This window comes from Cervus elaphus, chromosome 13 (genome assembly GCF_910594005.1).
Source record: "Cervus elaphus chromosome 13, mCerEla1.1, whole genome shotgun sequence".
In the NCBI taxonomy this organism is placed as follows: domain Eukaryota; kingdom Metazoa; phylum Chordata; class Mammalia; order Artiodactyla; family Cervidae; genus Cervus; species Cervus elaphus.
Window position 1 is genome coordinate 31,958,647 of NC_057827.1, and position 12,443 is coordinate 31,971,089.

A 12,443-nucleotide genomic window follows, 5' to 3' on the forward strand; every position below is an offset into this window, starting at 1 on the left:
CATACGTGACTACTGGAAAAACCATAGCCTTGACTAGATGGACCTTTGTTGGCAAAGTAACATCTCTGCTTTTTAATATGCTGTCTAGGTTGGTCATAACTTTCCTTCCAAGGAGTAAGCATCTTTTAATTTCATGGCTGCAATCACCATCTGCAGTGATTATTTCCCATGAAGTGATGGGACTGGATGCTGTGATCTTAGTTTTCTGAATGTTGAGCTTTAAGCCAACTTTTTCACTCTCCTCTTTCACTTTCATCAAGAGGCCCTGTAGTTCTTCTTCACTTTCTGCCATAAGGGTGCTGTCATCTGCATATCTGAGGTTATTGATATTTCTCCCAGCAACCTTGATTCCAGCTTGTGCTTCTTCCAGCCCAGCGTTTCTCATGATGTACTCTGCATATAAGTTAAATAAGCAGGGTGACAATATACAGCCTTGACATACTCCTTTTCCTATTTGGAACCAGTCTGTTGTTCTATGTCCAGTTCTAACTGTTGCTTCTTGACCTGCATACAGGTTTCTCAGCAGACAGGTCAGGTGGTCTGGTATTCCCATCTCTCAAAATTTTCCACAGTTTACTGTGATCCACACAGTCAAAGGCTTTGGCATAGTCAATAAAGCAGAATTAGATGCTTATAATACTGATACAATGTAAATGCTATGTAAATAACTGCCACTGTGCAGCAAATTCAAGTTTTGCTTTTTGGAACTTTCTGGAATTTTTTTCTGAGTATTTTTCATCTGCAGTTGGTTGAATACACAAAAAGCCCACAGATACAGAAGGCTGACTATATATATGTGTCTTCCAGCTCTTGTCAGAGAAAGGACTAAAAACAATAAAAACTAAATAGCAATGAGCCCAACCACTGCCCACACTGTAATCTCCAGCCAAGAATGGATGATTACAAGAAACATACGAGACAGGCTTCCCTGGTGACACAGATGGTAGAGAATCTACCTGCAATTCAGTAGATGTGGGTTCAATCCCTTGGTCAAGAAGATCCCCTGGAGGAGGCTGGCTACCCACTACAATATTCTTGCCTGAAGAATCCCATGGACAGAGGAGCCTGGCAGGCTATGGTCCGTGGGGTCGCAGAGTCAGACACAACTGAAAGACTAATGCTTACTTACTCCCCCAGATATCCTGAGATATACTGTGCCAGAAAGCAAGGGCACTCTCATGGAGTAATGGTGCCAAGGGAGACAGAAGTCATCAAGTAGCTCCCAAGGCCCAAAGATGAAACAATTTGAGCCTCAAAAAAATGCAAATGATTGAAACACACTGAATATCTAAAACCCATGATGAGTTCATAATACAAGCATACGTCATGTTATTGAACTTTGCATTTTTTATAAACTGAAGGCTGTCAAGGATGGCTAGCATTTTTTAGTAACCAACTACTTTTAAATTATTGTATATACATTGTTTTTTCAGACATAATGCTATTATTGCACACAGACTACAGAATAGTGTAAACATATCTCTTGTATGCACTGGGAAATAAAATAATTTGTCTGACTCTACTATGATACTCACTTTATTGCAGTGGTGTGGATTAGAACCTTTCATATCTTCAAAGTCTGGCTATAATATCAAAAACAAGGGGAAAAAAAGAAAGAGATACCCAAAACCACTATGAATTGAGTAGCTATGGATATAACTAGTGCACCAACTCCTTATTCTGTAAGCCATCAATTAAAAGGATCAGCTGTCCCCATGCTGCAGATAACTAAGTGACTCTAATTGATGAGGGAAAGTTCCTTATAAAAGAAACTCCAGCTAACAAAATCTGGAAGAAATGACAGAGTTAGGAAATCATTGCCTTATAATAACTGAAATAACAGATTTGTATAATGATCATCAAAGGGTCAGCCCACCCATCAACGTTAGCATCAATGAAAGTAAGACAAGCCTCACGTGACGAGACTGGAAGCATGGGGGTCCTCTTTAAAAAGGACACCTGCTCCAGGAGTGGCCCTGAATGAAATTCACCCATTGGGCAACTTTCACAAACAAGAGATGCTAGAGATGCACATCAGTTCCGTTCAGTCCAGTTCAGTCGCTCAGTCGTGTCCGACTCTTTGCGACCCCATCAATCACAGCACACCAGGCTTCCCTGTCCATCACCAACTCCCAGAGTTTACTCAAACTCATGTATGTGCCTCGAGTTGGTGATGCCATCCAGCCATCTCATCCTCTGTCACCCCCTTCTTCTCCTGCCCTCAATCCCTCCCAGCATCAGGGTCTTTTCCAATGAGTCAACTCTTTGCATGAGGTGGCCAAAGTATTGGAGTTTCAGCCTCAGCATCAGTCCTTCCAATGAACACCGAGGACTGATCTCCTTTAGGATGGACTGGTTGGATCTCCTTGCAGTCCAAGGGACTCTCAAGAGTCTTCTCCAACACCACAGTTCAAAAGCATCAATTCTTCGACGCTCAGTTTTCTTCCCAGTCCAACTCTTACATCCATACATGACTACTGGAAAAACCATAGCCTTGACTAGATGGACCTTTGTTGGCAAAGTAATGTCTCTGCTTTTTAATATGCTGTCTGCTTTCCCTCCAAGGAGTAAGCATCTTTTAATTTCATGGCTGCAATCACCATCTGCAGTGATTTTGGAGCCCCCCAAAATAAAGTCTGACACTGTTTCCACTGTTTCCCCATCCATTTGCCATGAAGTGATGGGACCAGATGCCATGATCTTAGTTTTCTGAATGTTGAGCTTTAAGCCAACTTTTTCACTCTCCTCTTTCACTTTCATCAAGAGGCTTTTTAGTTCCTCTTCACTTTCTGCCATAAGGGTGGTGTTATCGGCATATCTGAGGTTATTGATATTTCTCCCGGCAATCTTGATTCTAGCTTGTGCTTCTTCCAGCCCAGCGTTTCTCATGATGTACTCTGCACATAAGTTAAATACGCAGGGTGAAAATATACAGCCTTGACATACTTCTTTTCCTATTTGGAACCAGTCTGTTGGACCTGCACGTCAAATGATCCCATAAGGAAGCAGCCACACAAAAACAGAATGCGGGAGGTTCTTTGTAGGAAAACAGACCAGTCTTCAAAGCTGATCAATAGGAAAAAGAAAAGAAAGGCACATTGGGACTGCTATGGACTTTATGTGGGTAGAATCCTTTCCAAATCTACCTGCTGCAAAAAGAGACAACTGGGAAAATTTAATTATGGACTAAGTGCTGAGAATACCACGACATGACCATGGCTGGCGGCTACCTAAGCAAGGTCTCCTTTTTCAGGGGAGGCATATTGAAACATGCAGAGCTAAAATAGCACCATGGGACTTGCTTGAATATACTTCAGCTAAGAGGAAACTTTTAAAACAGAGGTCAAAAAAAGGCAGCAAAATACTGGAAATTGTTGAATCCAAATGATGGGCATATAAGAGGTTTAATGTGTTATTCTTTCTACTTCAGGGTAGGTCTGAATGTTGGTATGCATTTGAAATTTGTTATGAAAATACTCCCGTCAGCACAGGTAGATACATTGCAAATAACTGTGATAAATTCCTGCCAACCCCTTTGGATGTCCCACTGCAATGTGATGTGGCAGCTCTTCTTGGCATGAGGAAGAGTCCTTCTTTTCCCCCTTGAATCTGGGCAGCAGCATGACTTGTTTCAAAGGGCAAACATAGCACAAGCAGAGGCCTGAAAAGCACCCAGCTTGCTCTGTCTCGTTGCAGACACCCCGGCAACCCCCAGGAAGGAACCCAGGTTAGCCTGCTGGAGCGGTCACAGGGGAAAGAAATGAGATGCTCGGGTTGACAGTCTGCCGGCCTCCAGACATATGAGCAAGGAAATTCTAGACCCACAGTCCCGGCCAAGTCACAGGCTGATGGCATCTGTATGAGTGAGTCCAGGTGAGTCTAGCAGAACGAACCACTCAACTCACCTGAGCCCAAACAGCCAGCCCACAGAACCATGATTATGTTTAAAGATGCTAAGTATGGGGGTGGCCTGTAACAAAGCAAGGACAAACTGATATGTAAACTAAACCTGAAGAGTACCACACAAACATATGCAAAACATCATCAGCTTCTTAGTACTGTGGGGCAAAGGCACGTGCTCGGTCAGGGTATCTGAATGGGAGTTTCAGAGCACTGGAAAATGATGCACCGAAACTGCTCTAGAGACAGGGCAGGCTTGAGTAGTCTGCCTCCTTTTGTATGTATAATGAGAGCTAAAAACCAATCAGTCCCTCCACAGATAGAGGCAAGTATGGCAGATAAACTTAAGAGAACATTTTTTTTTCTTTTCAGGACTAAAAAGGTCTGGCTGTGACCCTGGTCACCGTCATCAGATGAAGCACAAAAGCCTTTGGGATGGTTCGCAGATGGCCCTGCCTGTCTCCTCAGACACACCCCAACTAGCCAGTGCTAGAGAGAGCCTGGCTGACCCTCCCTCCCCCTAGGGCCGCGCTGGGGCTGCCTGGCACCCAGGAACACATCTGGGCCACCTTCCAACAGGGCAGATTTCACCCTGTGAACCCCAAGAACAAATCATGTCTCCTCTTTACAACAGATGTTCACCAGCAGATGATGGATTCATGGGATTAATTAGAGAGTGCTCAGGGCATCACGGATAAACTAGGCAAAGTCACTGAGGTACACAGGGATGCTTCAGCTAAGGTATTTTTTACTAAAAGAAAATATGAAAAGATTTTAAACTATGACCAATTTAGCTGAATCACACAACTTTAAAATTATCTTCATAAGGGCTGTGTAGCTCATCTTAGTGTCATTAGCCAAATACTGTACTTGTAAAAGAAAATTTCAACATAGTTAAATATTTCCCCAAATATTTCTCCATAATAGCTATTTATTTGGAAATATTTGAAAGTTAATTTGCTCCTTTAATTTTTGATGAATATGGCTATTTTCAGGACAATAGAATTACTTTTCACACCCTTGCCACCACATTTACATGCTAATTTATCCAGTCTCTTCATTTATATTTTTAAAGGTGCAGTATGGTTTTTTGTAAGTACGTTTTTTGTTTGTTTGTTTGACTTATTTATTTTTGGCTGTGTTGGGTCATTGTTGCCATGTGGACTTCTCTAGTTGCAGTTATCCAGGGCTATTCTCCAGTTGCAGTGCCCAGGCTTCTCACTGCAGTGGGTTCTCTGTTGCTGAACACAGGCTACAGGTGCACGGGCTTCAGTAGTTGTGGCACTTGGGCTCAGCAGTTGTGGTTCCCAGGCCCTGGAGCACAGGCTCAATAGCTGTGGCGCAGAGGCTTAGTTGCTCCGTGGCAGGTGGGACCTTCCTGGATCAGGGATCAAACCTGTGTCTCTTGCATTGGCAGGCAAATTCTTTACCACTGAGCCACTAGGGAAGGTTCCTGTAAGTACATTTTTTAAAGCACAAGAATCTTGAAAGTAAATAACCATATTTTATACTATTTTGAATTAGCAAATTATTATTCAGTAAATGCTATAAAAGCTTTTTTGAACTAGGGATTTGGATTAACATTATGCAACAAGGTTTAACAATATTTTGGGGAAGAATGGACTTAAAAAAAATTTTTTTTAAGTGGTGGCTGCTTTGTTATCTGTGAAACTACACTTACAGAGGACACATGGAAATCTGAGGTGGAGCTGAAGGTCCACCAGGAACTGAGGGCCCGGGACATATCCCTCACCTGGGAGCGGCTGGGAGCGCCTGGCAGCTCTGCCTTCTCTTTTGGAAAGAGCCACACAAAGGGCTAGGAAAAGCCATTAACTCATTATCTTTCTACTTAAAACTAAAACAAATGTTCTCTTTGGCCAACGAAGTGTGGACACACATGCTGAAAGCATCAAAGAGAACGTGATGGAAATATCTGGAAAAGGTCTTCTGGGACTAAGGTTTCCTTATCTGCACAGCAGTGGGGGTGGGAGATGGGGGCTGACTCCCAGGGATTCGTGCTGGTGGGGCAGGGCTGGATTAATTCTAAGATCCTTTCCAGCCGTGACTTTCAGTGATCTGAACAGTCAAAAACTGAAGATCTTTTTCATTCCTGAGGCCATGAGACCACCATGGGATGTGGTTATTTGGAGGTCTTACAAGTTTTGGAAATATACATATTATAAAACCATATACTTTGTTTCTATGAAAAACTAACATTAGACCAGTTCAATCTTAAATGTGATTAATATTTCCACAAGAGACTACATATTTATATACAATGAAAAGTTTTATAACAACTGGGCAAATTAAAAAACACATAAAAATCCAGCTTAATTTAAATCTGTGTGTGAGAGTATATGTTTTGAAAGGGTGTGGTTTCCTGGCTGGGTTGTTTGGAAACATTCTGACAAAGCCAAATTCACTTCTCTGATATCCTAATTCGGCAAGGAACAGGTGCCTAAAATAGCACAGAAAAGGATATTCCTATACATATAATCAATTTAAATCAACTAAGAACAGTGATTTTAAAAAGATTTCTAATCTGTATTCTCCTAATTCCCTTTTAGAGATAGTCTACACAATTAGCTGGATTGGAAAATGTAGCAACACTTCACATACTTTTCACTCATTCATTCATTAATCCTCAGCAAATATTTCTTCTTTGGTGGCTCAGACAGTAAAGAATTGCCTGCAACGCAGGAGAGCCAGCCAGGTTCTATCCCTGGGCCAGGAAGATCCAGCAGAGAAGGGAATGGCAACCCACTCCAGTATTCTGCTTGGGAAATCCTATGGACAGATGAACCTGACGGGCTGCAGTTCATAGGGTCTCACAACTGAGTGACTAACACTTAATTTTTTACAAATATTTACATATCTCTTAGTATGTGCCAGAAATAATGTCTTTTAATTTTTTTTCCAGTTTTTCTTTTTCATACTCCTGCTTTTGTTAGGTATGAGGCCATATGCAGATGACTCAAGCATACTTGTAAAATTGAAATATAGTTGATTTACAACACTGTGTTAATTTCTGCTAAATAAAAAAATAATTTTAAAAGAATACCTTTAAAATATGGTACTAAAACCAGAATGCCCTCTTACTAAGGGAGAAACCCCTGGGTTTCTCTGGGTCATCCCTCACATGACAGTGTCAGGAGGAACAAAGAGATATCCAAGTACTTTCTTACTCTTCACCATCCCCACCCCCCACAAGGGAAGCACAGTTCCGGCTGGACTTAGCTTGTGCTTCTCCGACTATTGCTAAGAGAAGTTATTCTTGTAATGACCAACTTTTAGACAGTCAGTCCAGGACACAGCAATAATAGACAAAAAAACATAATAATATAACATTTAATAAGTAATTATACACATATTATTGCTTTAACCTAAAAAATAGGTACTGATGGAAATTATATTATTCTGCATTATTTCTCTTTCTGTTATATAAATGTTATTATTTAAATAAAACAACAACAGAATTTGTTGAGTGGCAATCAGTAGTAATTAACAGGAGTAAAATGATGCATGAGAAATATGTAACAATATTTTTAAATGTATCTTGTGTCCTCTGATATAGCAATTTAGCTAATTTAAAATCATTTATTAAACATCTAGATTTTGTAGGCTGTAATCGTGCAACTATTCTGTGTCATACTGTAATGGTGCATACATGACTATGAGCTTGTCAGAACACACAGAAGTGTACAACACAAAGAATGAACTCTAACGTCAGCTATGGACATTGAGTGAGTGAGTGAAGTGAGTGAAAGTCGCTCAGTTGTGTCCGACCCCTTGCGACCCCATGGACTATAGTCCATGGAACTCTCCAGCCCATAATACTGGAGTGGGTAGCCTTTCCCTTCTCCTGGGGATCTTCCCAACCCAGGGATCGAACCCAGGTCTCCCACTTTGCAGGCGGATTCTTTACCAGCTGAGCCACAAGGGAAGCCCAGCTATGGACATTAGTTTTTTTTAAATGTTAAGTCCCTCTGCATTTAATAACTTTTTTTCCTTCAGCATATTTTGTCTTGTAATTAGTACAACACTGTGGCTCTCTTACAGTCACTGTTTGCATGATATGTCTTTCCCATTCTTTTACTTTCAACCTCTTTGAATCTAATGGACTTTATTTTTAAATCCAGCCTGACAATCTGTGAATTTTGATTGGAGTGTTTAATCCATGCACATTTGGTGTTTTAACTTATCTAGTTGGAAGTATCTCTGCCATCTGGATATTTATTTTCTATACGACTCTTGTGTTTTGTTCCTCTAGTCCTCCTCTATCGCCTCTTTTTCAGTAAGTATATATTTTGTTATGTATCATTTTCATTTTTTCATGGACCTTTGGACTATTTTTGGTTTTAGTTATCTTCCTGCATGCTAGGTCACTTCAGTCATGTCTGACTCTTTGCATTCCCATGGACTGTAGCCCGCCAGGTTCCTCTGTCCATGAGATTCTCTAGGCAAGAATACTGGAGTGAGTTGCCACTTCCTTCTCCAGGGGATCTTCCTGACCCAGGAATCAAACCTGGGTCTCCTGCATTGAAGGCAGATTCTTTACCATCTGAGCCACTACTATTTAACTACCACACACACACACACACACACACACACACACACACACACAAATGTCCTGTTCCTTTCTGCTCCACAACACCATAGGGTATTAGTATCATTACCGTTTCCTTTCCCTGTAATATCTGTCTGCCTTTGTCAAGCCCACAGGACAATGATGCCTGGTGTCAGTCCAGTGCGATGACATCAAGCTAAATATCCTCTCAACAAAAACGAGCAGGTTTTCAGACTTGTGATAATTCATTTCCACCTCTCCAAAAATGTCCACATACTTCATATCTACAGGCTTGTTAATCAGGTTGTCTGCATCTATAAATTCATCAAATGAGCTACATCTAAAAGATCCACTGTTTTATAAGCTCTTCATTTTTAAACAATTACAGATTCAGGAGAAACTGCAAAGCAATGTACAGGGAAGTTTCATGTTGCCTTCACCCTGCCTACACTGAGGTCAGCACCAAACACATCGCCAGGACAACACTGCTACCAAAAATGCACACTGGACCACCAGAGACTGTCTGGATTTCATGAGCTGTCTGTGCATGGGTGCCTGCTCTATGCTGCTTGTTTTAACCACAACCACCACCATCCCCCAAGACATTCACTCACACTCAGCCTTTCCCACAGGGCTCCCTCCTGTCAGCCCTTCAAACCACACCCATCCTGTGCCCCACTCCCTGACCCGGCAACTAGTGATCTGATCTTCATCTCTGTAATTACATTACTTCACGAATATTACATACATGTAATCACAAGGTATGTAAGCTTTCAGAACTGGCTTTTTTCACTTGGCACAGTTTCCCTGAGATTTCCGCAAGTGGCTGCACATCCCAGTGGCTCGTTCCGTCTTGGTGCTGAGTGGTGTCCAGGGTACGGATGGATCACAGTCTGCTCAACCATCACTCACTGAAGGATACCGTCATGGGCAAACCAGCTATGAGTGTCTGTGTACCGATCCCAGCATGGAAATAACTCCTCACTTCTCTGGGATAAATGCCCAAGAATTCAAAAGTGAATCCATGTTTAGTTCTGAAAGGAACTGCCCACCTATTTTCCAGGGAAGCTGTACCACTTTACATCCTCACAGCAATGACTGAGGAATCTAGACGCTCTGCGTCTTCAGTATTGTCCACAGGTTACCCTTCAGCCACTCCGATGACTAAGTGTGTAATGGTATCTTAGATGGTTTTAGTTTACATTTCCCTAATGGCTAATGATATTAAACAGCTTGTCAGATGTGTGTGGTTTTTTTTTTGGCCACACCACAAGATCTTCATTCCTGATCAGGAACTGAACCCGGGCTCTTGGCCCTGAAAGTACAAAGTCCTAACCACTGAACTGCCAGGAAATTCCCCCATTTTCCCAACAAATTTTTCTTTTCTGTTATTTTGAGAGTTCTTTAAACAGTCTAAATATAAGCACTTTGTTGGATTCCTGGTTTGCAAACATTTTTTTCTGGTAAACAGCTTATCTGAATCCTTTCAACAGACTCTTTTCCAGAGCAAAGGCTGTTTTGATGAATTTAAACTTATCAATTTTTCCCTCTTATGAATCACACTTTTGGTATCAAGTTTAAGAGTTCCCAGCCCTGTTCTAAGTCCTGAAGATCTTCTCTTACATTTTTTTCTAGAAGTTCTATAGTTTTACGTTTTACATTTAAGTTTGTCTTTTTTTTTTTTTCAATTAGCAATAATCGCACCTCGTAAACCTCACTGGTTACGATACTGCCACTGTGCAAAGCTCATCTACCATTCTTCAGTTCAGTTCAGTCCCTCAGTTGTGTCTGACTCTTTGTGAACCCATGGACTGCATCACACCAGGCTTCCCTGTCTACCACCAACTCCCAGAGCTGGCTCCAATTCATGTCCATTGAGTTGGTGATGCCATCTCATCCTCTATTGCCCCCTTCTCCTCCTGCCTTCAATCTTTCCCAGCATCAGGGTCTTTTCTAATGAGTCAGTTCTTCGCATCAGTTGGCCAAAGCATTGGCTTCAGCTTCAGCATCAGTCCTTCCAATGAATTATCAGGGTTGATTTCCCTTAGGATTGACTGGTTTGATCTCCTTGCTATCCAAGGTAATCTCAAGAATCTTCTCCAACATCTCAGTTCAAAAGCATCAATCTTCAGCACTCAGCTTTCTTTATGGTCCAACTCTCACATCCATACATGACTATTGGAAAAACCATGACTTTGACTTTGTGGGCAAAGTAATGTCTCTGCTTTTTAATATGCTAAGTTTGTCACAGCCTTTCTTCCAAGGAGCAAGTGTCTTTTAATTTCATAGATGTAATCAGGTGATCTGCAGTGATTTTGGAGCCCAAGAAAATAAAGTCTGTCACTGTTTCCATTGTTTCCCCATCTATTTGCCATGAAGTGATGGGACCAGATGCCATGATCTTCATTTTTTGAATGTTGAGTTTTATGACAGCTTTTTCATGCTCCACTTTTAGTTTCAACAAGAGGCTCTTTAGTTCTTCTTCACTTTCTGCCATAAGTGTGGTGTCATGTGCATATCTGAGGCTATTGATATTTTTCCCAGCAATTTTGATTCCAGTTTGTGCTTTATCCAGCCTGGCACTCCGCATGATGCATATAAGTTAAATAAGCATGGTGACAACATACAGCCTTCACATACTTTTTTCCCAATTTGGAATCAGTCTGTTGTTCCATGTCCAGTACTAACTGTTGCTTCTTGATCTGCATACAGATTTCTCAGGAGACAGGTAAGGTGGTCTGGTATTCCCATCTCTTCAAGAATTGAACAGATTTCTCAGGAGACAGGTAAGGTGGTCTGGTATTCCCATCTCTTGAAGAATTTCCCATCTCTTGTTTGTTGTGATCCACAAGTCAAAAGCTTTAGTGTAGTCAATGAAGCAGAAGTAGATGTTTTCCTAGAATTCTCTTGCTTTTTCTATGATCCAACCAATGTTGGCAATTTGATCTCTGGTTCCTCTGCCTTCTCTAAATCCAGCTTGAACATCTGGAAGCTCTTGATTCACATACTGTTGAAGCCTAGCTTGGAGAATTTTTAGCATTACTTTGCTAGTGTGTGAGATGAGTGCAATTGTGTGGTAGTCTGAACATTCTTTGGCATTGCCTTCCTTTGGGATTGGAATGAAAACTGACCTTTTCCAGGCCTGTGGCCGCTGCTGAGTTTTCCAAATTTGCTGGCATATTGAGTACAGCACTTTAACAGCATCATCTTTTAAGATCTGAAATACTCAACTGGAATTCCATCACCTCTGCTAACTTTGTCCATAGTGATGCTTCCAAAGCCCATCATCATTTTTAAACTACCCAAATGGATAAGTTACACCTCTCTCAGAGAAAATAGTTCTAAAGCAAAGATGTAATTTGAACTTGTGGGAACAGTTTTAGTTTAGTTGAGAAAGTTGCCCTTATCTGATGACTTAACTTTTAAACAGTCATTAAAAAATGAGTCATCCTCTCATTATATGAGTTTTTGCCTCAACCTAAACGTAACAGCAAACAAATTGGGTGCAGTTGCTCCATCTTTTCCTAGGTTTTTTACATATCATCAAAGACCATTAAGCAGTTCTGAAGAAATAGCATACAAATATTCAGACCTCTTTTCTCCATTCCCATCCTCAGTGTGTGTTCAAATCAGAGAAGGACATGCCTTTTTTTTTTTTTTTTTTTAAGGACATGCCTTTTATCTGCACTTTGGAAAGAGGATTTGATGGGTGGGGGTGCAGGGAATACTATTTTATGTCAGGTCAAAGTTTTAACATCACATGATGCCTGAGAACAACGCCAGCCATTGGGTCGACAATCTCTGCATTTCTATAAATGCAAACATTGCACTAAGTGCTTCTAAATATTTTGAGGAAGCTGAAAAGTAACCAAACACTTGCATTAGGAAAGTATCTCAGGTGAATCTTTTTAGGAGTGTTGTGTTTGAGGTGTGCAGGCATGTAGCATGGGAGACCATTTCAGTTTCTTCACTCAGA

General features: G+C 41.2%; 1 protein-coding gene and 1 pseudogene across 7 annotated transcripts in view; both read right to left on the minus strand.

Annotated features, from left to right (window-relative positions):
- Positions 1–12,443, minus strand: part of TJP1 (tight junction protein 1) — a 260,221-nt gene that overhangs the window by 121,776 nt on the left and 126,002 nt on the right. The gene's annotated exons all lie outside the window — the stretch shown is intronic.
- LOC122707257 lies at positions 10,093–10,214 on the minus strand (annotated as a pseudogene).